Genomic DNA, 26,940 nt, shown 5'->3' on the forward strand with positions numbered 1-26,940 from the left:
GTTAAACTAATTTTTAGTTCTAGGAACTTTTTTGTAGATTCCGTAGGAGTGTCTTCATATAAGATCATATTGTTTCTAAATAGAGTTTTCCTTCTTCCTTTCCAATCTGTATATCCTTAATGATATTTTTTCTTCACTGTCTAGAATTGTCAGCATAACATAGACTAGAAGTAGTGAGAGTAGATATACTATCTTTATTATTGATTTTAGACAAAAAACCTTCAATCTTTCACCGCTAAGTTTAATGTTAGCTGTAGGTTTTTGTGGATTCTTTATATCAGGTTGTGGAAGTTACATTCTATTCCTAGTTTGTTGAGACCTTTTTTTTAAAAAAAATCATCAATGTATGTTGAAGTTTGTCAAATGCTTTTTCTACATCAATTGATATGATCATGGGCTTTTTCTTGTTTTTTTTTTTGTGAATATATACTTTTTATTTAGTCATTTTTGTTTACAGTTGAAACTCTGGGAATTCAAAATTAACATCCTTGCCCGTAAGCTTCTTATAGACACCAGAAAAAGTTTCAACCTTGTGTTCCACATTGTTCTGCTGTGCTTTGTCCAAATGAACCTTTATGAGCCGGCTGCCATCTAGTTTGACGTGGATTCTCTTGCCCACAATTTCGCTTGGGAAGACCAAGTCCTCAAGGATGGCATCGTGCACAGCTGTCAGAGTAAGGCTCCTGGGACGCTTTTGCTTATTTTTTGTATGGCTTTTTCGAGTTGGCTTAAGCAGAATTCTCCTCTGAGCGATAAAGACGACATGCTTCCCACTGAACTTTTTCTCCAATTCGCGTACTAGCCGGACTTAGATTTTCTGGAAAGATTTCAGCTGAGGAACGGGAACAAAGATTATGATAGCTTTCCGACGACCACTAACTTCAATTTCCTTGGCTGCCGTAATATTCAGCTCCCTGAGCTGAGCCTTGAGGTCCGAGTTCATCTCCAGTTGGAGAAGAGCCTGGGAGATGTCGGACTCGAACTCGTCCGGCTTCTTGCCATTGGGCTTCACGATCTTGGCGCTCGAACTGAACATGGCTTTCTCCTGGGAGAACTTGCTGAGCACCGGCTTAGGAAGAGACCCAAATCTTGCGAGAGCACGTCAAAATCCCGGGCTTTTTCTTGTTTTAACTGTTAATATGATTGGTTACTGTGCATTCCACAGATAAATCCCATTTGGTTATTTATAAATAGTTTTATTTGTTTGGTAGTTTTTGCTTTAAATATTTTGTATATGTCATCACAATGACTTCTAGTGCCCATGGTTTCTGATGAAAAAAAATTAGTTGTTGTCATATTGAAGATCCCCTGTACATGACATAGTAATTTTTCTCTTGCTGCTTTCAAGGTTCTTTATTTGTCTTTCATTTTGTCAGTTTGACTATGATGTAAATATCTTTGTATTTATCCTGCTAGGGGTTATTTGAACTCTTAGATGTATAGATTAATTTTTTTCATCAAATTTTGTAAGATTTTGTCCATTATTTCTTCAAATATTCTTTCTTCTCATTTATCCTTTCCTCCTGGGACATCCATTATGTATATGTTGGTACATCTGATGTCCCACAAGTCTTTGAGGTTCTGTTCAATTTTCTTCACCCTTTTTTCTTTCTGTTCCCCAGACCAGAAGTCTTAATTGATCCATCTTCCAGTTTGTTGATTCTTTCTGTCAGTTCAAATCTGCTATTGAGCCTTTGTAGTGACTTTTTCATTCTGTTATTGTGCTTTTCAAATCGAGAATTTCAATTTGATTCTTTTTTTATCACCTCTATCACTTTATTAATATTCTCTATTTGTTGAAAAATTCTCATAGTTTCCTTTCATTCTTTAGACATGGTTTCCTATAGTTCTTTGACATAGGATATGTCATATTTAAAACACATTTAAAATAGCTGGTTTAGTCTTTGTCTAGTAAATCCAACTTCTTGGCTTCCTCAAGTACAGTTGCTATTGATATATTTCTTTCCTATATATGGGCCATACTTTCTTGCTTTTTTGCATGTTTTGTATTTTATAAAACTAGACATTTTAAAAACATAATGTGGCTACTCTGGAAATTTGAGCCCCTCCCACCAGGTTTTGTTTTTGTTGGTGTTTGTTTAGTGACTTTCTTTGACTGATTATTATAAGCCTGTATTCTTTGTCTTATAAAGCCATTGAAGTCTATTCTCAGTCTAGTGCTCAGCTGATGATTGCACAGTGATTTTATCAAATGCCTTGAATCAATAGTTCTCCCATTCTTTGCTAAGGTGCTCATGTATTGTGACACAGCTTCAACACTCCTTCAGTTTAAAACTCTGCCTTGGCCTTTCCTTCCTACTTGTGTAGAGCTCAAGATTAGCCAGAAGGGAGAGACTAGGGCCTTCTCCAATGTTTCTGGGCATGCATACAGCCCTGTACATGTCCATGGCCTTCTAGATCCCTAGAACTCTGTTGGAGGTTTTCAAAGCCCCCTATGGGTATCTTGTTACCAGCGTTTTCCTTTACATTTTTTTATCAGCCTCTTTTTAGCCCTAACTGGCCTTGTTGCCTTAGGCTGCTGTGCTGTTAAAATATTGCCACTTTAAAAAAATAAAAATCTCTTTCTTTACTTGCACATGAGATTTTTAAAAAGAGAGCTATGCCTTACAACGTTGGCTTACAGTGGTTTTTGAGTGAACATTCAGTCTGTCAGTAAATCCTAGAATTTTCTCTTTAGCTTTTCAGATATTCCATGAAGGCTTTCATTTTGCTCTCCAAGGTAGCAGTGCTTAGCTGTCATATTAAAGGATTAGCAGATTGAGTCCAATAATGTCATTTGATGAAACAGGGATTGTTAAACTTGATTCTATGAATGAAGTTAATGGAGTCAATGGATCTATTAAACTTGTATGTGAAATATTGAAAGTTTTGCATTTTTCTGGATTTTCATTATATTTTCAAAGGACACTGCACATCCCCAAATGATTAAGAACTACTGACTTAGAGGATTCTGTTGATTTCTGAGATCCTCATTGTGTATTTCTGAATAAGAGATCCTAATCAGCTATTAATGGATAAAGTGGATATACCTCTATCTTTTCTGGGAGGGACTAAATGGTTTTGGGTCAAGTGTGCAGTAAGTTCAAAATAAAAATGAAGCCTTTAGATAAAATTAGGTACTTATTAGACCCACTGCTAGATTTTGTTATTTAATGAATTAATAAAGAAGCACATATATTACCATATCACAAATTTGTGTTTAAAAATATTTTGATAACTGTTTATTTCAACATTTCTTTCTTTTGTAATTCTATATATTTTATTTTGATGTGGCTCAATTTATCTATTTTCTCTTTCATTGTGTATGTTTTTGCTGTATTAATCCAAGAAACTGTTGCCTAACATTAGGTCATGAAGATATACTACTGTGTTTTCTTTTATGAGTTTATTTTTTAGCAACAGCTTTATTGAGCTATATTATATACATCATAAAATTAATTCTTTAAAATTTACATTTCAAGAGTTTTTAATACAGGTGACCCTTGAACAACATGTGAACTGTGTGTGAGCCCACTCGTGGATTTCTAAAAAATAAATTTATTGGAAAATTATTTGGGTATTTTCAACAATTTGAAATAACTCATAGATGAACTGCAGAGCCTAGAAATATTGAAAAATTAAGAAAAAAAGGATATATTCTGAATGCATAAAATATGTGTTGATGCTAGTCTATTATATTATTTACTACCATAAACTATACACAACTATTATAAAAGTTAACATTTATCAAAATATATGCACACATAGTGCATACATGGCACCATCTGCAGTCGAGAGAAATGTAAACAAGCGTAAAGATGAAGTATTAAATCACAACTGCATGAAATTAACTGTAATACATACTATACTACTATAATAATTTTGTAGCCACCTCCAGTTGCCATTGTGGTGAGCTCAGGTGTTGTGAGTGTCCATTTAAAACGCTGTGTGCTACTTATCTCCATATAAACAATTACTCCAATAAATTGCATATTGCAGTAAAAAGTGATCTCTTGTGGTTCTTGCATATTTTTATTGTATTTAGTGCAATACTGCAAACGTTGGATAACACCAAGGGGGCCATATGAAGTGCCACTAGCAATGCTGGAAGTACTCCCAAGAAACAGAAATGTCATGACATTACAAGAAAATGTCAAATTTCTTGATATGTATCGTAGATTGAGGTCTGCAGCTGTGGTTTCCCACTATTTCAAGATAAATGAATTCAGCATAAGGACCATTGTAAAAATAAAAAAAGGAAATTTGTGAAGCTGTCATTGCAGCTATTCCAGCATGTGCAAAAATTTTGCACTTTTTGCAAAATACCTTTATTATCTCGTCTTGAAAATGCACCTTTTATATGGGTGCAGGATTGCTATAAGGAAGGCATACCTATAGATTCTAATATGATTCAAGAAAAAGTGAATTCATTATATGACAACTTAAAGCAAAAGGAAGGTGAAGGATCTAAAGCTGGAGTATTTAATGCCAGCAAAAGATGGTTTGATAATTTTAGAAAGAGGTTTGGCTTTAAAAATGTCAAGATAACAGGAGAAGCAGCTTCTGCTGATGAAGTGGCAGCTGACGAGTTCGCAGACTCTTCTTGAAGAGAAAGGATATCTGCCTGAATAGGTTTTTTAATGCAGATGAAAGTGTTCTGTTCTTGGGGGGGAAATGCCACAAAGGACACTTATTAGTAAGGAAGAGAAGTGGGCCCCAGGATTAAAGGCAAGAAGAGATGGGCTAACTCTACTCTTGTGCAAATGCAGTTGGGCTTATGATCAAGACTGCCCTTATCTATGAACCTTTTAACCCCTCAGCCCTGAAGGAAAAAAATAAAGCCCAGTTGCTAGTCTTTTGTTTGTACTAGAAGGCCTGGACAATGAGAACACTTTTTCTGGATTGCTTCCCTCAATGCTTTGTCCCTGAAGTCAGGAAGTACCTTGCTAGTAAGGGATTGTCTTTTAAAGATCTTTTGATATTGGAAAATGCCCTGGCCACTCAGAGTGCTGTGAGTTCAACACCAAAGACATCAAAGTGGTCTACTTGACCCAAAATACAACACCTTGAATCCAGCTTCTAGATCAGGGGGCCATAAGGACTTTTAAGGCTCTTTTCACATGGTACTCTATGGAAAGTACTGTCAATGCTATGGAAGAAAACCTCGATAAAGAGAACACTGAAAGTCTGGAAGGATTACACTATTTAGGATGCCACCTTTGTTATAGAAAAAGCCGTAAAAACCTTCAAAGCCCAAAACAGTAAATTCCTGCTAGAGAAAACTGTGCCTAGATATTGTACATGAATTCACAGGATTTATGACAGAGCCAATCAGGGAAATCATGAATGAAACTGTGAATGTGGATAAAAACAAAAAGGGTAACAAATGAAGGGTTTCAAGATATGGGTCTTGGAGAAATTCAAGGGCTAACAGATACCACAGCAGAGGAATTAACTGAAGATCACTTGATGGAGATGAGTGCTTCTGAACCAGTGACAGACAATGAGGAAGAATGTGAAGAAGCAGTGCCAGAAAACAAATTAACATTAGGCAATCTGGCAGAAGAGTTCTGATTATTCAAGACTACTTTTGACTTCTTTATGACAGGGACCCTTCTATGATATGGGCATGAAAACTGAAGCAAATGGTGGAAGGATTGGTACCATATAGAAAAATGTTTACAGAAATGATAAAGCAAAATCTCACGCTGAGTGTACCTGCCTCTTCTGCCTCCCATTTCACCTCTTCCACCTCTTCTGTCTCTGCTACCCCTAAGACAGCAAGATCAGCCACTCCTCTTTCCCTTCCTCTTCAGCCTACTCAACGTGAAGATAATAAGGATGAAGTCCTTCATGATGATTCACTTCCACTTAATGAATAGTAAATATATTTTTCTTCCTTATGATTTTCTTAATAACATTTTCTTTTGTCTACCTTACTTCATCATAAGAATACAGTATATATCCCGCTTGTAATCCCAGCACTTTGGAAGGCCGAGGCGGGTGGATCACGAGGTCAGGAGTTTGAGGGCAGCCTAGCCAATATGGTGACACTCTGTCTCTACTAAAAATCCAAAAATTGGCCAGGCATGGTGGCTCATGCCTGTAATCCCAGCACTTTGGGAGGCCGAAGCGGGGGGATCACTTGAGGTCAGGAGTTTGAGACCAGCCTGGCCAACATGGTGAAACCCCCTCTCTACTAAATTTGCTTTTGTGGTGGTGCATGCCTGTAATCCCAGCTACTAGGGAGGCTGAGGCAGGAGACTCGCTTGTACACAGGAGGTGGAGGTTGCAGTGAGCCGAGATCATGCCACTGCACTCCAGCCTGGGTGACAGAGTGAGACTCCATCTCAAAAAAAAAAAAAAATACAGTATATAATGTGTATAACATACAAAATATGTGTTAACTGTTATCAGTAAGGCTTCCCATCAAGAGTAGGCTATTAGTATATTAGTAGTTAAGTTTTGGGGAAACCAAAAGTTATAAGCAGATTATTGACTACACGAAGGATCGGCAACCCTAACCTGTGCATTGTTCAAGGGTCAGCTATATATTCACAGATTTCAGCATCCATCACCACTACCTAGATTTAAAACATTCTCATCACTCCAAAAATAAACTTATTGGCAGTTACTTTCCAGCACTCCCTTCTTGCCGCCCTTTCTTGTCTCTGTCAACCACTAATCATTCTACTTTCATCTCTACTGATTTATCTGTTTTGAACATTTCATATAAATGGAATCATAAAATATTGGTCCCTTGTGTGTGTATTCTTACACCTAGCATAATGATTTCAAGGTTCACCAATTTTGTAACGTGTCAGTACTTCATTCCTTTCCGTGGCTGAATAATATTTCCTTGTATAGACATCTTGTTTATCCATTAATCAATTGATGGTCATTCGGGTTGTTTCCACTCTTTGCTATTGTGAATATTTTGAATAATTCTCCTATGAGTATTTGTGTACAAGTTTTTATGGAAGTATATGTTCTTAATTCTCTTGAGTATATACCTATGAATGAAATTGCTGGGTCATATGATAACTTTAACTATCTGAGGGATATCCCTATTGTTTCCCAAAGTGGCTATACAGTTTTACTTTCCCATCAGCAATATACGAGGGTTCCAATTTCTCCACATCCTCACCAACATTTGTTACTGTCTATGTTTTTTATTATAGCCATCCTAGTGTGAACTGGTGGTATCTCATTCTGGTTTTAATTTGCATTTTCTTAATGCTGAATGATGTTGAGGATGTTACAATGTGCTCATTGACCATTTGTATATCTTATTTGGAGAAATGTCATTTCATATCCTTTGCTCACTTAAAAAATCAGGTTGTCTTTGTATTATTGAATCGTAAATATTGTGTGTTCTGGACACCAGTCACTTATTAGATCTATGATTTGCAAATATTCTCTTCTATTCTGTGGGCTGTCTTCTGATTTCTTGATAGTATATGTTGAGGCAAAAAGTTTTTAACTTTAATGAAACTCAACTATGAATCATCTCTTTTATCACTTGTGCTTCCAGTGTCATATCTGTAAAATCATTGTCTAACCCATGGTCACAAAGATTTACTCCTAGGTTTTCTTCTAAGGGTTTTATCACTTACATTTAAGTCTGTGCTCAATATAGAGTTAGTTTTTGTGTATGGTATGAGAAAGGAGTCCTACTTTACTCTTTTGCATGTGGAAATCCAGTTGTCTCAGCACCGTTTGTTAGAAAAGACTAGTCTTTCTCCATTGAATTGTCTTGGTACCCTTGACAGAAACTCATAAAAAATTTATTTCTTCTGGACCTTTAATTCTATTCTGTTGGTCTTTATGTCAACTCTTATGCCACTACCACACTGTTTTGATTACTATAGCTTTGTAGTAAGTTTTGAAACTTGGAAGTATAAATCCTCAAACTTCATTGATTTTTCAAGATTGTATTGGCTCTTTGGGGTCCCTTATATTTGTATATGAATTTTAGGAGCAGCTTGTCAATTTCTGCAAAAGCAAATTATATTTTTATATATTTAAAAGTATAATTCTAGATAAGGAATCCAAAGGCTTCACAAAGCAGTAAAAAAAATTCCATGCCATTAAAATATTAAGATGACACCTTCAATTACTGTACCATGTATCCATCATTGGCTTTTTAAAAATCACTCTGCACCTTATACATATTTTTATTAAGGGTGAAGCTTAGAAACACAGTGTTTGAGCTGGTTTGGGGGATACTGGGATAATTTGTAGTGGTATTACAAGAGTGATGATAATCTTCTTTTAACGACCTCCTCTACATTTCTCAACTATTGCTCAAGGAATATATCATTCCTGAGGGAGAATTCTGTAAAGGCAAAGCAAAAAAGACAACATTAGAAGAGCTATCTATATCACCTCATTTCATAATGGTGACAAACTCATAGCAAGCCTGCATGTTATATCTATATCTTTATTTATTTATTCATTTATTTATTTATTTTATTATTATACTTTAAGTTCTAGGGTACATGTGCACAACCTGCAGGTTTGATACATAGGTATACATGCGCCATGTTGGTTTGCTGCACCCGTCAACTCATCATTTACGTTAGGTGTTTCTCCTAATTCTATCCCTCCCCCAGCCCTCCACCCCTCGACAAGCCCCAGTGTGTGATGTTCCCCACCCTGTGTCCAAGTGATCTCATTGTTCAATTCCCACCTATGAGTGAGAACATGTGGTGTTTGGTTTTCTGTCTTTGTGATAGTTCGCTGAGAATGATGGTTTCCAGCTTCGTCCATGTCCCTGCAAAGGACATGAACTCATCCTTTTTTATGGCTGCATAGTATTCCATGGTGTATATGTGCCACATTTTCTTTATCCAGTCTATTATTGATGGACATTTGCTATTGTGAATAGTGCCATAATAAACATAATAAACATACGTGTGCATGTGTCTTTATGGTAGCATGATTTATAATCCTTTGGGTATATACCCAGAAATGGGATTGCTGGATCAAATTGTATTTCTCATTCTAGATCCTTGAGGAATTGCCACACTGTCTTCCACAATGGTTGAACTAATTTACACTCCAATCAACAGTGTAAAAGCATTCCTATTTCTCCACATCCTCTCCAGCATCTGTGGTTTTCTGACTCTTTAATTATTGCCATTCTAACTGGTGTGAGATGGTATCTCATTGTGGTTTTGATTTGCATTTATCTGATGACCAGTGATGGTGAGCATTTTTTCATGTGTCTGTTGGCTGCATCGATATCTTCTTTTGAGAAGTATCTGTTCATATCCTTTGCCCACTTTTTGATGGGGTTATTTGTTTTTTTCTTGTAAATTTGCTTGAGTTCTTTGTACATGTTGGATATTAGCCCTTTGTCAGATGGATAGATTGCAAAAAATTTCTCCCATTCTGTAGGTTGCCTGTTCAATGTGATGGTAGTTTCTTTTGCTGTGCAGAAGCTCTTTAGTTTAATTAGATCCCATTTGTCAATTTTGGCTTTTGTTGCCATTGCTTTTGGTGTTTTAGACATGAAGTCCTTGCCCATGCCTATGTCCTGAATGGTATTGCCTAGGTTTTCTTCTAGGATTTTTGTGGCTTTAGGTCTAACATTTAAGTCTTTAATCCATCTTGAATTAATGTTTGTATAAGGTGTAAGGAAGGGATCCAGTTTCAGCTTTCTACATATGGCTAGCCAGTTTTCCCAGCACCATTTATTAAATAGGGAATCCTTTCCCCATTGCTTGTTTTTGTCAGGTTTGTCAAAGTTCAGATGGTTGTAGATGGGTGGTGTTATTTCTGAGGCCTCTGTTCTGTTCCATTGGTCTATATCTCTGTTTTGGTACCAGTACTATGCTGTTTTGGTTTCAGTAGCCTTGTAGTATAGTTTGAAGTCAGGTAGCATGATGCCTCCAGCATTGTTCTTTTGGCTTAGGATTGACTTGGCAATGCTGGCTCTTTTTTGGTTCCATATGAACTTTAAAGTAGTTTTTTTCCAATTCTGTGAAGGAAGTCATTGGTAGCTTGATGGGGATGGCATTGAATCTATAAATTACTTTGGGCAGTATGGCCATTTTCATGATATTGATTTTTCCTATCTATGAGCATGGAATATTCTTCCATTTGTTTGTGTCCTCTTTTATTTTGTTGAGCAGTTGTTTGTAGTGCTCCTTGAAGAGGTCCTTCACATCCCTTGTACGTAGGATTCCTAGGTATTTTATTCTTTTTGTAGCAATTGTGAATGGGAGTTCACTCATGATTTGGCTCTCTGTTTGTCTGTTATTGGTGTATAGGAATGCTTGTGATTTTTGCACACTGATTTTGTATTCTCAGACTTTGCTGAAGTTGCTTATCAGCTTAAGGAGATTTTGGGCTGAGACGATGGGGTTTTCTAAATAAACAATCATGTCACCTGCAAAGACACACAATTTGACTTCCTCATTTCCCAATTGAATACCCTTTATTTCTTTCTCTTGCCTGATTGCCCTGGCCAGAACTTCCAACACTATGTTGAATACAAGTGGTGAAAAAGGGCATCCTTGTCTTGTGCCAGTTTTCAAAGGGAATGCTTCCAGTTTTTGCACTTTCAGTATGATATTGGCTGTGGGTTTGTCATAAATAGCTCTTATTATTTTGAGATATGTTCCATCAATACCTAGTTTATTGAGAGTTTTTAGCATGAAGGGCTGTTGAATTTTGTTGAAGGCCTTTTCTGCATCTATTGAGATAATCATGTGGTTTTTGTCTTTGGTTCTGTTTATATGCTGGATTACATTTATTGATTTGCATATATTGAACCAGCCTTGCATCCCAGGGATGAAGCCCACTTGATCATGGTGGATAACCTTTTTGATGTGCTGCTGGATTCTGTTTGCCAGTATTTTATTGAGGATTTTTGCATCAATGTTCATCAAGGATATTGGTCTAAAATTCTCTTTTTTTGTTGTGTCTTTGCCAGGCTTTGGTGTCAATATGATGTTGGCCTCATAAAATGAATTAGGGAGGATTCCGTCTTTTTCTATTGATTGGACTAGTTTCAGAAGGAATGGTACCAGCTCCTCTTTGTACCTCTGGTAGAATTCGGCTGTGAATCCATCTGGACCTTGACTTTTTTTGGTTTCCAAAGTGGGCAAAGGGCATGAACAGTATGGACATATTTATTGAGCTGAAAAATCAAGCCATATTTTTTGAGACAGAAAATAAGTGTGATTTAGCCAATTGTGTTGGAAATGAAAATTATTATGCCAGTTAGGCTAAATGACAGATATCTATCTATCTATCTATCTATCTATCTATCTATCTATCTATAGATATAGATATATCTTTTGAGATAGGGTATCACTCTGTCACCCAGGCTGGAGTGCAGTGATGCTATCTCAGCTTACTGCAACCTCCACCTCCCAGGCTCAAGTGATATTCCCACCTCAACCTCCTGAGTAGCTGGGACTACAGGCGCATACCACCACACCTGGCTCATTTTTATATTTTTTGTAGAGACGGGGTTTTGCTATGTTGCCCAGGCTGGACTTGAACTCCTGAGCTCAAGCGATCTGCCTACCTCAGCCTCCCAAAGTGCTGGGATTACAGCACTTGGCCAATATTTTCTATAAATTGCTAAATCTGCAGCTCTGTAGTTTTGGTAAAATTATATTCAAAGCATGTGATAATACAAAAGCATTTAATAAAAATGTTTTATTGGTAAAGGTGTTTTAAAGTTATTAAAATATTTTTCTATATCATGAATTTTGCTTAATATGTTGGGTTAAACAAGGTACCTCTAAGTAAAAGAGTAATTTGTATATTTAATAAGTATTTGATAAGTCTTAGTAAAGCCTTTTTGGTTTTATCTAAAAACTTAAAGCTTAAAACCACAAACATTTATTATCCCAGTTTCTGTGGGTCAGGAATCTGGGTGTGGCAAAGTTATGTGCCTCTGGCTCAAGATCTGTCACAAGGGTATGGACAAGGTGTTGGCTAGAGCTAACGTCTCATCTGAAGACTCAACCAAGGAAGGATTTTCTTCCAAATTCACTTACATGGTTGTTGGCAGGTTTAGTTCTTCATGGGCTATGCGACTGAAGGTCTTAGAGCCTTGTTAGCTATTGGACAGAGGCCTCCCTCAGTTCCTTGCCATGTGGGCCTCTCTGCAGGGCAACTCACAGCATGGTAGCAGGCTTTTCTCAGAGTAAGAGAGAGAGAGAAAAGCCATGGTCTTTTTGTAACCTAATCTTGGAATGACATCACTTTTGCCATATTCTTTTTCTTCTCCTGGCATTTTAAATGTAAACTTGACAAAAATTGTATATTTTTCATGGTGTACAACATGATGTTTTGATTTATATATAATCGTTAAATGATTAAATCAAGCTAATTAACATATCCATCACCTCAAACAGTTACCATTTTTTTTTGTTTATCTGGGACAATCTTTACTTATCCTTTATGTTTAAAGGATATTTTTTCACTGGGTATACTATTCTAGGATAAAAGTTTTTTCCTTCAGCACTTTAAATAATTCATGCTACTCTCTCCTGGCCTGTAAGGTTTCCACTGACAAGTCTGCTACCAGGTGTATTAGAACTTCATTACATGTTATTTGCTTCTTTTTTCTTGCTGCTTTCAGGATCCTTTCTTTACCCTTGACCTTTGGGAAGAGTTTGATTATTAAATATCTTGAGGTAGTCTTTTGGTTAAATCTGCTTGGTATTCTATTACCTTCTTGTACTTGAATATTAATATATTTCTATAGGTTTGGGAAGTTATCTGTTATTATTTCTTTGACTAAACTTTCAACCCCCATCTCTTTCTCTACATCCTCTTTAAGGCCAAAACTTTTAGCTTTCCCCTTTTGAGGCTATTTTCTAGATCTTGTAGGGATGCTTCATTCTTTTTTATTTTGTTTCCTCTGCCTGTGTATTTTCAAATAGCCTGTCTTCAAGCTTACTAATTCTTTCTTCTATTTGATCAATTCTGCTATTGAGAGAGTCATGCATTCTTCAGTATGCCAATTGCACTTTTCCACTACAGAATTTCTTCCCAATTCTTTTAAATTATTTCTATCTTTTTTTTTAAATGTATCTGATAGGATTCTGAATTCCTTTTCTGTGTTATCTTGAATTTTGTTGAGTTCCCTCAAAACAGCTATTTTGAATACTCTGTCTGAAGGACCACATATCTCTGTATCCCTGGGATTGGTCCCTGGTGCCTTATTTAGTTCATTTGGTGAAGTCTTGTTTTCGTGGATGGTCTTGATGCTGGTGCATATTTATCTGTGTCTGGGCATTGAAGAGTTAGATATTTATTGTAGTCTTCACAGTCTGGGGTTGTTTGTGCATGTCTTCTTGGGAAGGCTTTCCAGATATTTGAAGGGATTTAGGTGTTGTGATCTAAGGTTTTTGTCACTGCAGCTGTATCTGCATTAGGGGACACCCCAAGCCCAGTAATACTGTGGCTCTTGCAGACTCGTAGAGGTACTGCCTTCATGGTCTTTGATAAGATCTGGAAGAATTCTCTGGATTATAAGACAGAGGCTCTTGTTGTCTTCCGTTATTTTCTCCCAAACAAATGGAGTCTCTCTCTCTCTCTCTCTCTCTCTCTCTCTCTCTCTCTCTGTGTGTGTGTGTGTGTGTGTGTGCATGTGCTGAGCTGCATGGAGTTGGGGGGAGGTAACACAAGCACCACTGTGGCCACCACCACTAGGACTTCCCTGGGTCAGACCTGAAACCAGCACAGCACTGGCTCTCATCCAAGGCCTGCGGTGACCACTGCCTGGCTACCATCTATGTTTGCTCAAGGCCGTAGGGCTCTACAATTGGCAGGTGGCAAAGCCAGCCAAGCTTGTGTCTTTCCCTTCTGGGTGATAAGTTCCCCCAGTCCCCAGGTGGGTCCAGAGATACCATACAGGAGACAGGGCCTACAGTCAGAAACCTTAGGAATCTACCTGGTGCTCTATTTTACTGGGGCTGAGCTGGCACCCAAGCCACAAGACAAAACCCTTCCCAATCTTTCCTTCCCACTCTTTCCTCCCCTTTTCATAAGCTGAGGAGTCTTTCCCCATGGCCACCACCACACCAGGCACATAGCAAGTATTGCCTGCCTACTGCTGATGTTCACTCAAGGGCCAATGACTCTTCAGTCAGCTTGCAATGAATGCTGCCAGGCCTGGGACTACCCCTTCAGGTCAGTGGTACCCCGTTTGGTGCAGGGAAGGTCCAGGAATGCTGTCCAAGAGCCAAGGCCTGGGATCGAGGACCAAAAGAGACTGCTTGGTGCTCTACTCCACTGTGGCTGAGCTGACACCTAAGCTGCAAGACAAAGTCCCCTTTACTCTTCCCTCTCCTTTTCTCAAGCAGAAGGGGTCTCTCCCTGTAGCCACCATAGTTGAGAATAATGCTGGGCCACACCTGAAGCCAATATATTTCTCAGTCTCACCCAAGGCTCACAGTGAGTACTACTGGACTAACACTCCTGATTATTCAGGGGGTCCAAGGGCTCTTTAGTCAGTGTGTGATGAATCCTTCCAGAACCGAGTCCTTCCCTTCAAAGCAGCAGGTTCTCTTCTGGCCCAGGATGTGTCTAGAATTGTCATTCAGGAGCCAGGGCCTGGAATGGGGGCTTCAGGACTCTGCCCAGTGCCCTATCCTACTGTGGCTGAGCCGGTATCCAAGTTGCAAGAGAAAGTCTTCTTGTTTCTTCCCTCACCGCTCCTCAAGCAGAAGGAAGGGATGTCACCTGGAGCTATGAGTTGCACTGCCTGGGTTGTGAGAGGAGTGGTACAAGCACTCCCTTGGCCGCCCCTGCTGGTGTCTCACTAGGTCACATGTACCCCAAGTCTGCTTGCATCATGTGCAGCACAGCACCAGGACTTGCCAAGGAATTGCAGTCCTTGTGGCCCAGATTACCTTTCAAGTGCATTTAGAACCCCAGGGCACTTTGGCCTGAGGTGGTGAGGCTTGCTGGAACTCAGATTCTGATGGCTGGGATGAACAGTTCCCCTCTGGCTAGGGCTGGTCTAAATGCTCACTCCAGGGGTTAGCCCAGCTCACTGGGCTGAGTTCTGCCGAGTGTTGCTTCTGCTGTGACAGGGCAGCACTGAATTCAATGCAATGTCTCAGCCACTATGCTCTCCCTCTTCCAAGTGTACAGATTCTGTCTCCATGCCATGCAGCCACTGCCAGAGGTGCAGCAAGGATGGTGTCGGGAATGCGAGACTGTCTTTTCTACCCTCTTCAGTGTCTCTTTCAGCAATACGAGGTTAAAAACAGGTACTATGATCCCTCACCTGATTTTTTGTTTTTTGTTTTTTATGAAGGTGCTTTACTGTGTGTGTAGTTGTTTAATTTGGTGTTCCTGCACAGAGGACAATTGTTGGAGGCTTCTATTCAGTCATCTTGCTCTGCCTCCTCAGTTACCATTTTGTTTGTGTGTGTGTGGTGAGAACATTTAAGATCTACTCTCTCAGCAACTTCAGGTATACAATACAGTATTATTATTAACTATGGTCACCATGCCATAGTCTTCATTTTGTTTCTTTGTTTTTTTGTTTTTTGTTTTTTGTTTTGAGATGGAGTCTTGCCCTGTCGCCCAGGCTGGAGAGCACTGGCGTGATTTCGGCTCACTGCAACCTCTGCCTCCTGGGTTCAAGCAATTCTCTTGCCTCAGCATCCCAAGTAGCTGGGATTACAGGCACCCGCCACCATGCCAGGCTAATTTTTGTATTTTTAGTAGAGATGGGGAGTCACCATATTGGCAAGGCTGGACTCGAACTCCTGACCTCATGATCCGCCCGCCTCGACCTCCCAAAGTGTGGGGATTACAGGCATGAGCCACCGTGCCTGGCCCTTTTGCCATATTCTGTTTGTTAAAAGTGAGTTCTTGGGTCTAGCCCACACTCATGGGGAGAGGACTGCATAAGGACTCAAATGCCAGAAAGTGGAGATCACAGGGGTCCATCTCAGAAGCTGCCTACCAGAGTAGCACTTCTCAGAAATTGAGAAACTGAATGACTCTACTCTTAGGTAACAAATTGTCTTCTATCTCAGGTGGTTTCTAATTTATTGACTTCAATAACATTTAAGGAGAACTTAATCAAGTGTTCAGATAATAAATTGTTAAAAATATTATTTTATGAAAAATAAATATTTCTGGCACACAACTCTGAGTTAAAAAATTGAGTGACAGTAGCATAATTGAACTCTATCAATTCACATATAATTATTGATATGAAAAAGACGTCATTAACATTTACTTTTATAAAAATGGAAACAAAATATAATTGATGCTGAATCTTGTTCCTGAATGTTATTCAATATTCATCTGTGAATATAATACCTAGTTGGGAGAAAAGCTCCAATCACATTTTTAAGAAGAAAGGCATTTTTAATAAAAGTATAATTTTATCTCTAATAATTGTTTGTCAAAATTTATATTTATATTTGTGTTCTTTTGAGTAGTTTGGTACTACTAATAATTAAAGGACAACTAAATTCAGAAGAATGGTTTTAACATTATTACCTTATGGCAATAGGGAATAAAAAAATTAAATTTCAATTTATGCTTTCTTATGAAGAAATATGACAAAGTAATAAAAATAAAATAAATGCAAAAATTATATAACATTACAATAAAATTTTGTGGGAATGTGGAATGGAAATGAGAATTCAAGGAGACAAAGGAATGATGTAAACTTTCTTCCCCTGAAGAAGACTTAAGCCATTTATTTTCTTAACATATGGGTATGAGTAAGAAGTTGCTATAGTATTCAGATTCCATTGGATGCATTTAAATGAGTAATTACATAGTTTTATTTTAAATGTCAATGTCTACCGTATTCCAGAAATTACATCCTTTGCAACTGTTGAAAGTTATGATGAAATATTTGGACATCAATCCAAAAATATGTAAGGAGATATATAGATTTTGTTTTTCCAAATTCATTAGAGGGTATGCCAACAAATGTTTGAATGCTCTTGATGAGACCCTGAACTAAAACAATTTCAATATATAAATTTTATGTACGTGTGCACGCTCGCATGTGCGCGCGCACACACACACACACACACACACAGAGTTATGGCTATGATAAGCTCTCACTGCCCTGAAATTTGCCATGGGATACAGTGTTTCTGTAGGGAAATTAGGATGCAGAGGAGGATAGGAGGTAAGAGGAGTATGAAATATTGAGAAACAGCATGCCACTGTCAAAACGGCAGAGGTTTTGGGGGGGTCAAACAACACAGAACAGTTTGGAATACTCCTACTTACTAGCTATGTGATCTCGTACCAGTAAATTCAAGTCTTTGAGTCACAGTAAAAATGGGGGGAAATACCTACCAAGCAGAATGGTTGTAGAAGTCAATATAAAATTCCTAGGCTACTCCCTGGTATGTAGTAAGAGCTATATAATTGTTGATTCCTTCCCCTGTACTTCTGAACCTATGACACCAGGAACAAACCTTGAGTTCTCATTTTACCCTTTGATGGCCCAGAACAGCAATCTCTCATCCTTGGAAATACACTTATGTTTTGCTACCACAGCTCTTGAAATGAAGTAGATATTCAATCAGTATTTCTTAAAATGAACTGAGTCACATTTTCAAGCACAGATTTCCATCTGTGGACATGTTCAAAAAGGGAGAATGATGATTCAACTCCTGTGGGTATTCAGCCATTTTTTTAAATAAACTTGGCTAGATGTCTTGGTATCTGGAAATGCCGGTGGTTTTTTTTTTAATCCCTACGTGAGTTTAGCTTTTTGTTTATATGTATTTTAAACAATAAGCAGTTATGTCCTTTAAAAATTTTCTAAAGGTTTTGAGGGAAGAATACTTGATTTTTGACAGAGAATGGAAAGATACAGTGGGCCAAGTTATAAACCATAGGCAACTTTTTGTGTGTGTGCGTAGAATGCTTTCTGGTGCCCCTCATTGCACCCACTCCACTGATATGAGGATATGATTTTAGCTAAGCATTTTGAAAAGAGCTTGAGGACCCCAATTGCTCCCATTCCATTCCTCTGGTGCTCACGTGACCTCACGTTGGGAATTACTATGCAATAATTTAGCAGAGAATTTATTGTAAATGCTCTTCTCAACAGTCTTTTTCCATTCATTTATCATGTATCAATTCATTATCTAACTATCCATTTATTTTTTTGATTCCTGTGTTGAGCAACTCCCACATTGCAAGTGTTCTGTATAGCTTTGGGTATAAAGAGATGATTGTCCAGTGGTGGTGATGGGAATGCCACACAGAATACAATTGGAGTATAGCAGTATTACCTTAATCCTAAAGATCAGCAACTATAGCCCACCTGGAAGGACTGAATAAACACGGTAAGCTGTTAATTGTTGAGTAAGGTAAGTATTCATTCATACATTAATTCATTCAAAAATATGTGTTGATTGTCTGCCAGATGCTAGGTGGTGGGATTATAGCAGTGAATAATATGGATGACAAAATCATTTGGTATATAGAAATCTGTTTTATTTATAACCCTTGATTTAAACTGAATTATAACATTATGGATGTGCTTTTGTAATCATACTTATCTAAAACTTTCCAAGAGATATCATCCCCAATAAATTTTCATTTATTTTCGTGGGACTAGCCTTCCACTTTATCTGATAGACAAATTGGACATTGGCTGTTCCCTTGTTTACTTTCAGTGTTTGGTAGTGATGCCCTTTTCTACTCTCTGTCCTACCCTCTCTACCCAACTATGACTTTGGAACATTTTCCCAGATCAGCTCCTGGCTGGGTGGTTTTGTCTAAGAGACAAACTACACAACCATAGACAGTGGTCCTGCCTTTTCTCAACTTTCCACAGTGTTTAGGACTTTTGTGCGGATATAATGTGCACCTAATGACACATAGCCTTACAGATGTGTTCTAATTCATGTGTGTGCCCTGCATTGCCTTTCAGATTGTCAGCTCCTGTAGAGCAGGCCAAGGCTTCTATTTGTTTTAGCTCCTTTCACAGTGTGAGTATATATACTCTGATTGTAGAGCACACCCTCAAATGTTGTTGACTTGTCCAGATTCTGAGCACATGGCCATAGCTAGAGGTTAAATGAACATGCCTGTTCAATTTTACATTTCTCAACAAATCCAAGCTCACAGTTATTTTCTTTGCAATCAAATTACAAGGCCAATTTCTTACCAGTTTTTGACAAAGTCTTACGTATTCTTTCAGATTTCCTGCAAGCAACTATCTTGTTTAGCAAATTGGAAAACTTTATAACCTAATACAAAGGGAGAGTGGCAGGCACAAACACAGCAAAAGCAGAGCTAATAATAACTCTTAAGGAGAAAGGCTGCTCCTAGGAATCTTAGGCCCTATGGGCAGGCCAGTTGGAGAGATATTTTGGGCAGGGGGACATATTGGGAGGCTTCACTTTAACTGGTAGTTACCTACTTCACTTGAGTATAAGACCAGCTCTACTTCACTTTGATGGGAAAGCAACACAAATTGCTGTGACATATATATGCCAAAGAGAAGCGAGAGGGTTCATTTTCCCTGACAAGGGAAGTCTACCTCACTTGGATTGCTTTCTTCTCTTGGTAGAATTTAGGGCATGCTTCTCAAATGTTGGTGTGCATCAAAATCATATGGGACATTTGTTAAAAATGCAGATTTCTGGACCTCACCAGAAATTATACATTGTATTGCAGTTTTGCTTTGGGGCTAAAAATGTAATTTAAAAAATATATTAGCATTTTGAAGAGATTATAATTTTTAACTTTGTTTTTTCAACTCATTTAAAAAATATACAGGAATCTTCAAAATATGGAGGTAGTCAAAGCCTCCCTCAACCTTGTAGAGACCCTGAAGCAGAGAAACATTCCTCAGCAAGTATTCCCACATCCCTCAATGCCCTCCCCTCTAACTTATTGCATCCATGCAGTGTGGTCTATGGGGAGCCAATTCCCTGCCACAAAATAGTCCACAATCCTCATCTACTCTCTAAGGTTTCTAGGTGGTTAGAATTTACTGTTCTAATCATTCTGGCGCCTGCTGGGAATCACTTTGAGATTGGTTTAGCTAGTCTAGAGCCCTCACGGCAACTTCAATTTAAGTGTACAAACTCAGCTGCAAAGTGTCAGGGCCAAAAAGAGAGCTGTCCCTCCAGTTCTTATTCACTGTCCATCCACTGCCCCCAAGACTCCCTTGCACCCTAGTGCTGATGCTTCCCAATAGCCCCTTTAACCTTTCCCAAACTGCAAGAGCCCCCTTGGTGAGTGTTGCAAACAGGTCCTTTTCCCTACTGAGCATGTGCAGTAGTCTAGTGGGCAGCTATTCTGTTTGTCTCCCACCCCCATCCTCAGGCATGAAAGGGCTGCTAATCCCCCTCCCAAATTATGGTTTCTAGGTGGTTGGGGTTACTGCTCTGACCATTTGAGGACTTGGCGTGTGTTACTTTTTTTACTAGTACTCAGCTTCCAGCCTTTTTAACCACCTCAGCTTCAGTGTGCAAACTCAGGTGCTACACTTCAGGGCAAACCTCAGAACTCAAGCTCCAGCTCCATTCCAGCTCTCCCATCCTCGTGTTCCCAATTCCCCTCACACTCCACTACTGACATCAAGCCAATATTCTGTCTCATTGCTTCAAGAGAGATCCCAGCTATTTGCAGGTGAGAAACAGAAAGCAGAGAAGACATTACGAAATAGGTTATATTTGAGCTGGGCCTTGAGACATTAGCAGGATATCTCTGGGCAGAGATGGAGGGAAGAACCTCCTCAGAAAGAGGCTACAATATGAAAACTCAAGAAGAATATAGAGGTTGAGCATGCCTTTGAAACCGGGTGAATGTATTAGAATTTGTTTTCATCAGTGGTTCTCAAACCTCAGTGGATATCAGACTGACCTAGGGTGCTTGCCAAAATGCAGATTCCTGGGTCCCACTGCAGATACACAAAAAGATGATGCTCTGGGGGTGGGAGGCCCAAGAATCTTCATTGTTTAACAAGCTTCTTTTGGTGATTTTGATGCAGGTGGTTGCTGACCATTTTCAGAAACACGAATTCAGGGTTTCTACCTGCTAATCTAGATATATTCAGGCCCGGCACGGTAGCTCATATCTGTAATCTCAGCACTTTGGGAAGCCGAGGTAGGTGGATCACTTGAGTCAGAGTTTCACCTGACCAACTTGGTGAAACCCCGTCTCTACTAAAAATACAAAAATTAGCCAGGCATGGTGGCATGCGCCTGTAATCCCAGCTACTTGGGAGGTTGAGGCAGGCAAATTGCTTTAACTCAGAAGGCAGAGGTTGCAGTGAGCCAAGATCGCACTACTGCACTCCAGCCTGGCAGACAGAGACAGAGTGAGAATCACGCACATATATATATATATTCAGCAGGCCAAAGCAGCTAACCAGCAACTCTTCCTCCTTTCCATCTGTCCCTCTTTTCGCCTGTCCATGTCACCTTCCGTCTCTCTGTTGACAAGACACAGGACGGTGGAGAGTAGGTATAATTTGTGCATCCCTGGTGATAATGTTATCAGGCCATGTAGCAAAATGAACCAAGTTAGTTTATCAGGCTACTATGGAAAGAAGATAGTGAGGAGAAGGAGGAACAAAGACAGAATAAACAACCAGTAGTCTTCCCAGCCTTTCCTAATGTGTGCACAATACAACCCAAAGATATGGCCTTCTAACTAATGAATGAGAGAGGGAGGGAGCAGAGATAGAAATGATATTCAGTGGTTATTTAGGCTTGGCACTCTCTGGTCTTTCTAATGGAAAGCCAGCAGGCTGCCTTGCATCGGTAACAATAAAAGTGGCAGAACAAAAGACAATTGCAATTGATCCAGTGTATTGGGTCCCTGAGACTGCACAAGAATCTCCTTTTCATCTTCTAAAATGGTCCTGCAAGGTCTTCACAGTCATCACTGGATTTTATTTAGAGAGACTGTCACCAACCAAGAGCATTTAGTATATAGAACACATGTGTACTCATAAAAGCAATACAGGCCATAAACAATGGGCCTTAATTATCTTTCCCTCTCTGATTCCAAGGGATGTGGCAGGAAAAGTTGCAAGCAAATTGGTGAGAGCACAGGATCCCCAGGGTTCCTTCATCTATGATCTAACCTCTGACCCAGTCTGTTGCCTTCAACAAAGTCATTTACTTTCTGAGAGCCAGAATGAAATTTGGGCAGTTTTAAAATTCACCATTTCTCATGAAATCAACCAGCAGAGTTGCAGGGCTTCTTCAGTTCCCCATACCTTCTCTGTGGTCATCTTGTCAGTTTCAATTTTTCTCCTGTTCCTGTCCTCCCTTTCCTACCACAAAGTGGGGTAATGGTGAAGGGAGAAGGGAAAAAAAAAAGTTCAAGGTGGTTGGAAGCTGGAACTGTCAAAATGTAGCTCTTTCCTGGTAGATGCCACCCCTCTCCATTGTTATGGAAGGAAGGTGGGGCCTTAATGGAGTAGGATGGAGGGAGAAGATGGGAGCAGGGTGCCTTATGTACGGTCAGAAAGAACAGCACCATAGAGGCCTCTGGGTAATATAAAATATGTATATTATAATTGAGACTTGGAAATAAACATGTTACTTCCTGTAAGTCTCCAGTTTATTACTGCAGAAACAATTCTTTTGATAACTCAGGTGGTACTCAAAGGAAATAATGGCCTCGCAGGGCCCTCTGAGCTCACATAGTGGAAGAATCCTCCTTACATCCTTAGAAGTGGTGCTTGCCACCATGGGATGGGACTCTTTTTGGACTTTCTGGGGCTACTGTCTTCTCTACATAAGGGCTTTCTGGCCAATCTCAAACAGATGGACCAGAAAATGAAATGCCAAGTGTTTCACCTGTCAGCCTATCAGTGGGAAAGGGACACTAGACAGCCAGTACCTCACATTTGTCTAGAGCTTTATGTTTTTCCTAGCACATTCACATACTTTCTCTTATCTGATTTTTTTTTTTTTTTTTTTTTTGAGATGGAGTCTAGCTCTGTCACCCAGGCTAGAGTGCAGTGGCACCATCTCGGCTCACTGCAACCTCTGCCTCCAAGGTTCAAGCAATTCTCCTGCTTCAGCCTCCCAAGTAGCTGGGATTTCAGGCGCCCGTCACCACGCCCAGATAATTTTTGTATTTTCAGTACAGACGGGGTTTCACTGTGTTGGCCAGGCTGGTCTTGAACTCCTGACCTCTTGATCTGCCCGCCTCGGCCTCCCAAAGTGCTGGTACTACAAGCATGAGCCACCGTGCCTGGCCTCTTATCTGATTTTTACACCCACCCTGTGAACTGTGAAGTTGGCAGGAAACCCTGTGAAGTTGTTACCTTGCACAGATCTGACAACTGAGGTGCTGGAGAGAGAAGTTACTTCTCTAGGGTCACAGATCTAGTCAATGATAAAGCAGATCCAGAATCGAAGTCTTCTGACTCCTGCTTTCATGCACATCTACCACTTACTTCATTTCCTATCTATGGGGTTACTGCCTGGACAGGAGTATCCTCACAGAATTCAGTGGGATAATAACTGGAGAGATTAGCCTCTCTTTAGCATCCTGCCACACCCCACTTCACATCAGAAGTGCCAGCTAGCTTGAACTTCTTTTGTCCTCGCTCCCAAACACCTGTGTCTGATCTTCACTCTCCTGCCAACCTTTCTGAGCTTTGGTATATGGGCACATCAATACCCACCGAACAAATGCTCCTTCCGCCCTCTATCATTTCCCCAGTAAAATTGCAACTCAAGGTTCGACTCCCCAAGAACCTCCTTAAAATGACCAGAGGCCTAAAGGCCTGGATAAAAGGACAGCAATTGGGGGTGAAATTTTGCCTCATATATTTCAATTATTTTTTTCCTAAACAGGAACATAGAGCTGGCTCATTTTCATCCATCAGTTCTCAGCTCAAGTATCACCTTCTCAAAGAGACCTTCCCTGAGCAACAAACTTAAAGTGTACTTCTCTGTTATTCTATTTTTTCTCATACTAATCATTGCAAATAAATAATTATTAATGGATTCCTCTCTATTTGCCTATTCTTAGGCTACCCCAGTAGAATCAAAGCCCACTGAGGTTAGAGACTTTGTCTTGTTCACTATTGTAGTCCTAGAGATCAGTCCTAGAGCCTGGCACAAAGTAGGTGTACAATCAAATTTGTAGAAAAAATTAATTGAAGACCCAAAGGCAGATATGAAACTGAGGGTAGCATCAGCAATATTACCTACCACTTTTCTTTTCTCTTTTTTTTAGACAGAGTCTCGTTCTGTCACCAGGCTGAAGTACAGTGGCACGATCTTGGCTCACTGCAACCTCCGCCTCCCAGGTTCTAGCGATTCTCCTCCCTCCACCTCCCAAGTAGCTGGGATTACAGGCGCACACCACCACGCGCAGCTAATTTTTGTATTTTTAGTAGAGACGGGGTTTCTCCATGTTGGTCAGGCTGGTCTCAAACTCCTGACCTCAGGTGATCCACCCGCCTCAGCCTACTAAAGTGCTGGGATTACAGGCGTGAGCCACCATGCCCGGCTACTTTTCAAGCATATCAGTAAATCTTAATAACTGCTTGATGAGATGGGTTCCATTACTGTTTCCATTTTATAGATTGGGAAACAGGCTCACCAAAGTGAAGAAATTTGTCTAAGGATGTACAGCTAGAAACTGGTGGACTACAACTCAAATCCGGATGGTGCAGACTCTAGATGCCAAGTTCTTAACCACTGAGCTATACTGTCTTTTTGGGAAGTGCACCGGCATCAGGAAGGTTCCGGCAAAATGTGTGGGAACAGAAACAGAGCCTGATCAGGGCCTTGGATTTTGAAGAACAGATCACTGTATATACTCAGCCAGGCCTTTGACTGCCCAGGTTTCTCTTTTGCTTATGTTTCCTGCAGAAAAAAGCAGCTTTTTCTGCTTCAGAAGTGACCCTTTAGAGATTCTGCATTCAGCTGTGCAGGTCATATACTACACAATGTTGGGAGCACCATTCTAGCAGATGTGGTACTCCTGAATCCCACTGAACTGCTTGTCACCTTTACTGGGCAACTCCAGAGATGTAAATCCTTGAGTCAAGGAGACACAGATCATTCTTTTGGCCTGTGTCTTTCCACTGGGGAGTGAGGGAACCATAATGTGGTGAGAATGGTGGTTTTTGCTGAGCTTAACCTGCAGTTTTCAGAAATAACTGGAACTAAGCCAATCAGAACTTCTATTTGTGAGCCTGGATGAAGATAGAGGTATGCCTTATCACTTGGGACATGGGAAAAACTGCAGGTCTGTCCCCAACTGGAATTCTTACTGGTATCATGTACTCAGGTAGTCATAATGTTTGTTTTCTAACTTCCTACCTCACTTATCAGGAACTAACTTGTAACTTCCCAAGCCATACTTCCATCTTATAGATAGCTTCTAAAAATCACCTCAGGGGTCACTAGACCTGGGTTCCCTCTCACCTACTTCCTTGCACATAGCAGACTCACAAGTTCTTATGGAAAGAATGAATGAATGAACAAACACACCTGGCATGAAACCCCAGGCAAGTCTCAATCTCGGGAAGCCTGTTTCCTCATCTGTAACATTCAGATAATAGTGCCTACTTTCATGGAGCTCTTGTGAGGATCAAATAAGACAATATGATATGCTATTGTGCTTTGGAAAGTATAAAGCACTGTATTGACTATAATTATAAAATCCATCATCTAGGTAGATTTTCTTTCCATTAGATAATACCCCTACCCACTGCCATAGAAATTTATTGATCTCTAAACACTTGCAATGGATATAAATTGACATCATGTATTTTTTAACATAGTCGACAAACTATAGATCAGAGATTTCCCCAATCTTTTCCCTATCAATCAGTGAAAAGGTATTTATTGAGTATCTTCTATATGTGCCATATTTTACCAGGCACCAGAGGAATACAGAGAAAACCTAAAGCAGAGCCCTTGTCTTCACAGAGCTTTAGTCCTCAAAGTTTGAAAATAGACACATTTTGAAGCAACTACAGTAGGAGGGGATAAACTACGGCTTGCAGGCCAAATTTGGACTGCCACCTGGTTTTGTATTGCCCATGAGCTAAGAATGATTTTTTACATTATTAAGTGATTGAAAAAATTAAAATAATATTTTGACACTTGAAATTATACGAATTTCAAATTTCAGTGTCAATAAGTAAATTTTTATTGGCACATAGCCATGCCCATTCGATTTTGTGTTACAATGGGTAGTTGAGACAGAGTCCACAAAACCTAAGACACTCACCATCTGGCCCTTTACAGACAACATTTGCTAACCCCTGAACAAGAAGACAATAAACTTAGGTTTAGTCAGCTTTGTCAGTTGCTCTGTCTTCATTTTAAAATATTCCGGGAAGTCTTATACATTAGCAATTAATTAATTTGTCCATTTATTCAATAAATAATAAATGAAAGCCTACTATGTGCCAGAAAGTGTATCCTGGTTAAGGATGGAGAGATTTCAGCATAAAATATCTCTGAGTTGATTAATGTTCCTGTATGAAATATATGAAATAAGGTATTAAGAGAAAAACCCTGTGGTATAACCTCCTAGAATATCCATTGGGCAATGGAAACTTCTCTATACCCCCAAGAATCTTTAGGGCCAGGGCAGTGGGAGCTCTGATGGAGTCAGTTGAGATGGTTCTAATCACACTAGTCCAAACCTTCTTTAATAATTGGTGTTGATTTCCTAATGAATGAGGAGGCCTACGGTACTTTCTTTCCTTATGTTCTGGGAAACTCCTGATACACTACATTTATTAGGAAGGGCTTTGAGATAAATACATTCCTTGACAAGTCTTTGTGATTAGCTTACAATTTTATAGGCCCAGGAGTTCTGTAAGTTCAAATACCCAGGGGGAAATTGGGATACAGAACAAAACAGAGGAAAAAGCAAAATCCTGTGAGAAAAGAGAGAAATACAATGACTTTCCCCTCCCACATTTTCACTCTTAGATTTTTTTCTATTTCCTCTTTTAAA

General features: G+C 39.4%; 1 protein-coding gene and 1 pseudogene across 1 annotated transcript in view; both read right to left on the minus strand.

The window, feature by feature from the left end:
• Positions 1-26,940, minus strand: part of TRPC5 (transient receptor potential cation channel subfamily C member 5) — a 322,560-nt gene that overhangs the window by 27,962 nt on the left and 267,658 nt on the right. The window lies entirely within an intron of this gene.
• On the minus strand, positions 407-1,051 carry LOC112131041 (small ribosomal subunit protein eS7-like; annotated as a pseudogene).

Source organism: Pongo abelii, chromosome X (genome assembly GCF_028885655.2).
Source record: "Pongo abelii isolate AG06213 chromosome X, NHGRI_mPonAbe1-v2.0_pri, whole genome shotgun sequence".
In the NCBI taxonomy this organism is placed as follows: Eukaryota; Metazoa; Chordata; class Mammalia; order Primates; family Hominidae; genus Pongo; species Pongo abelii.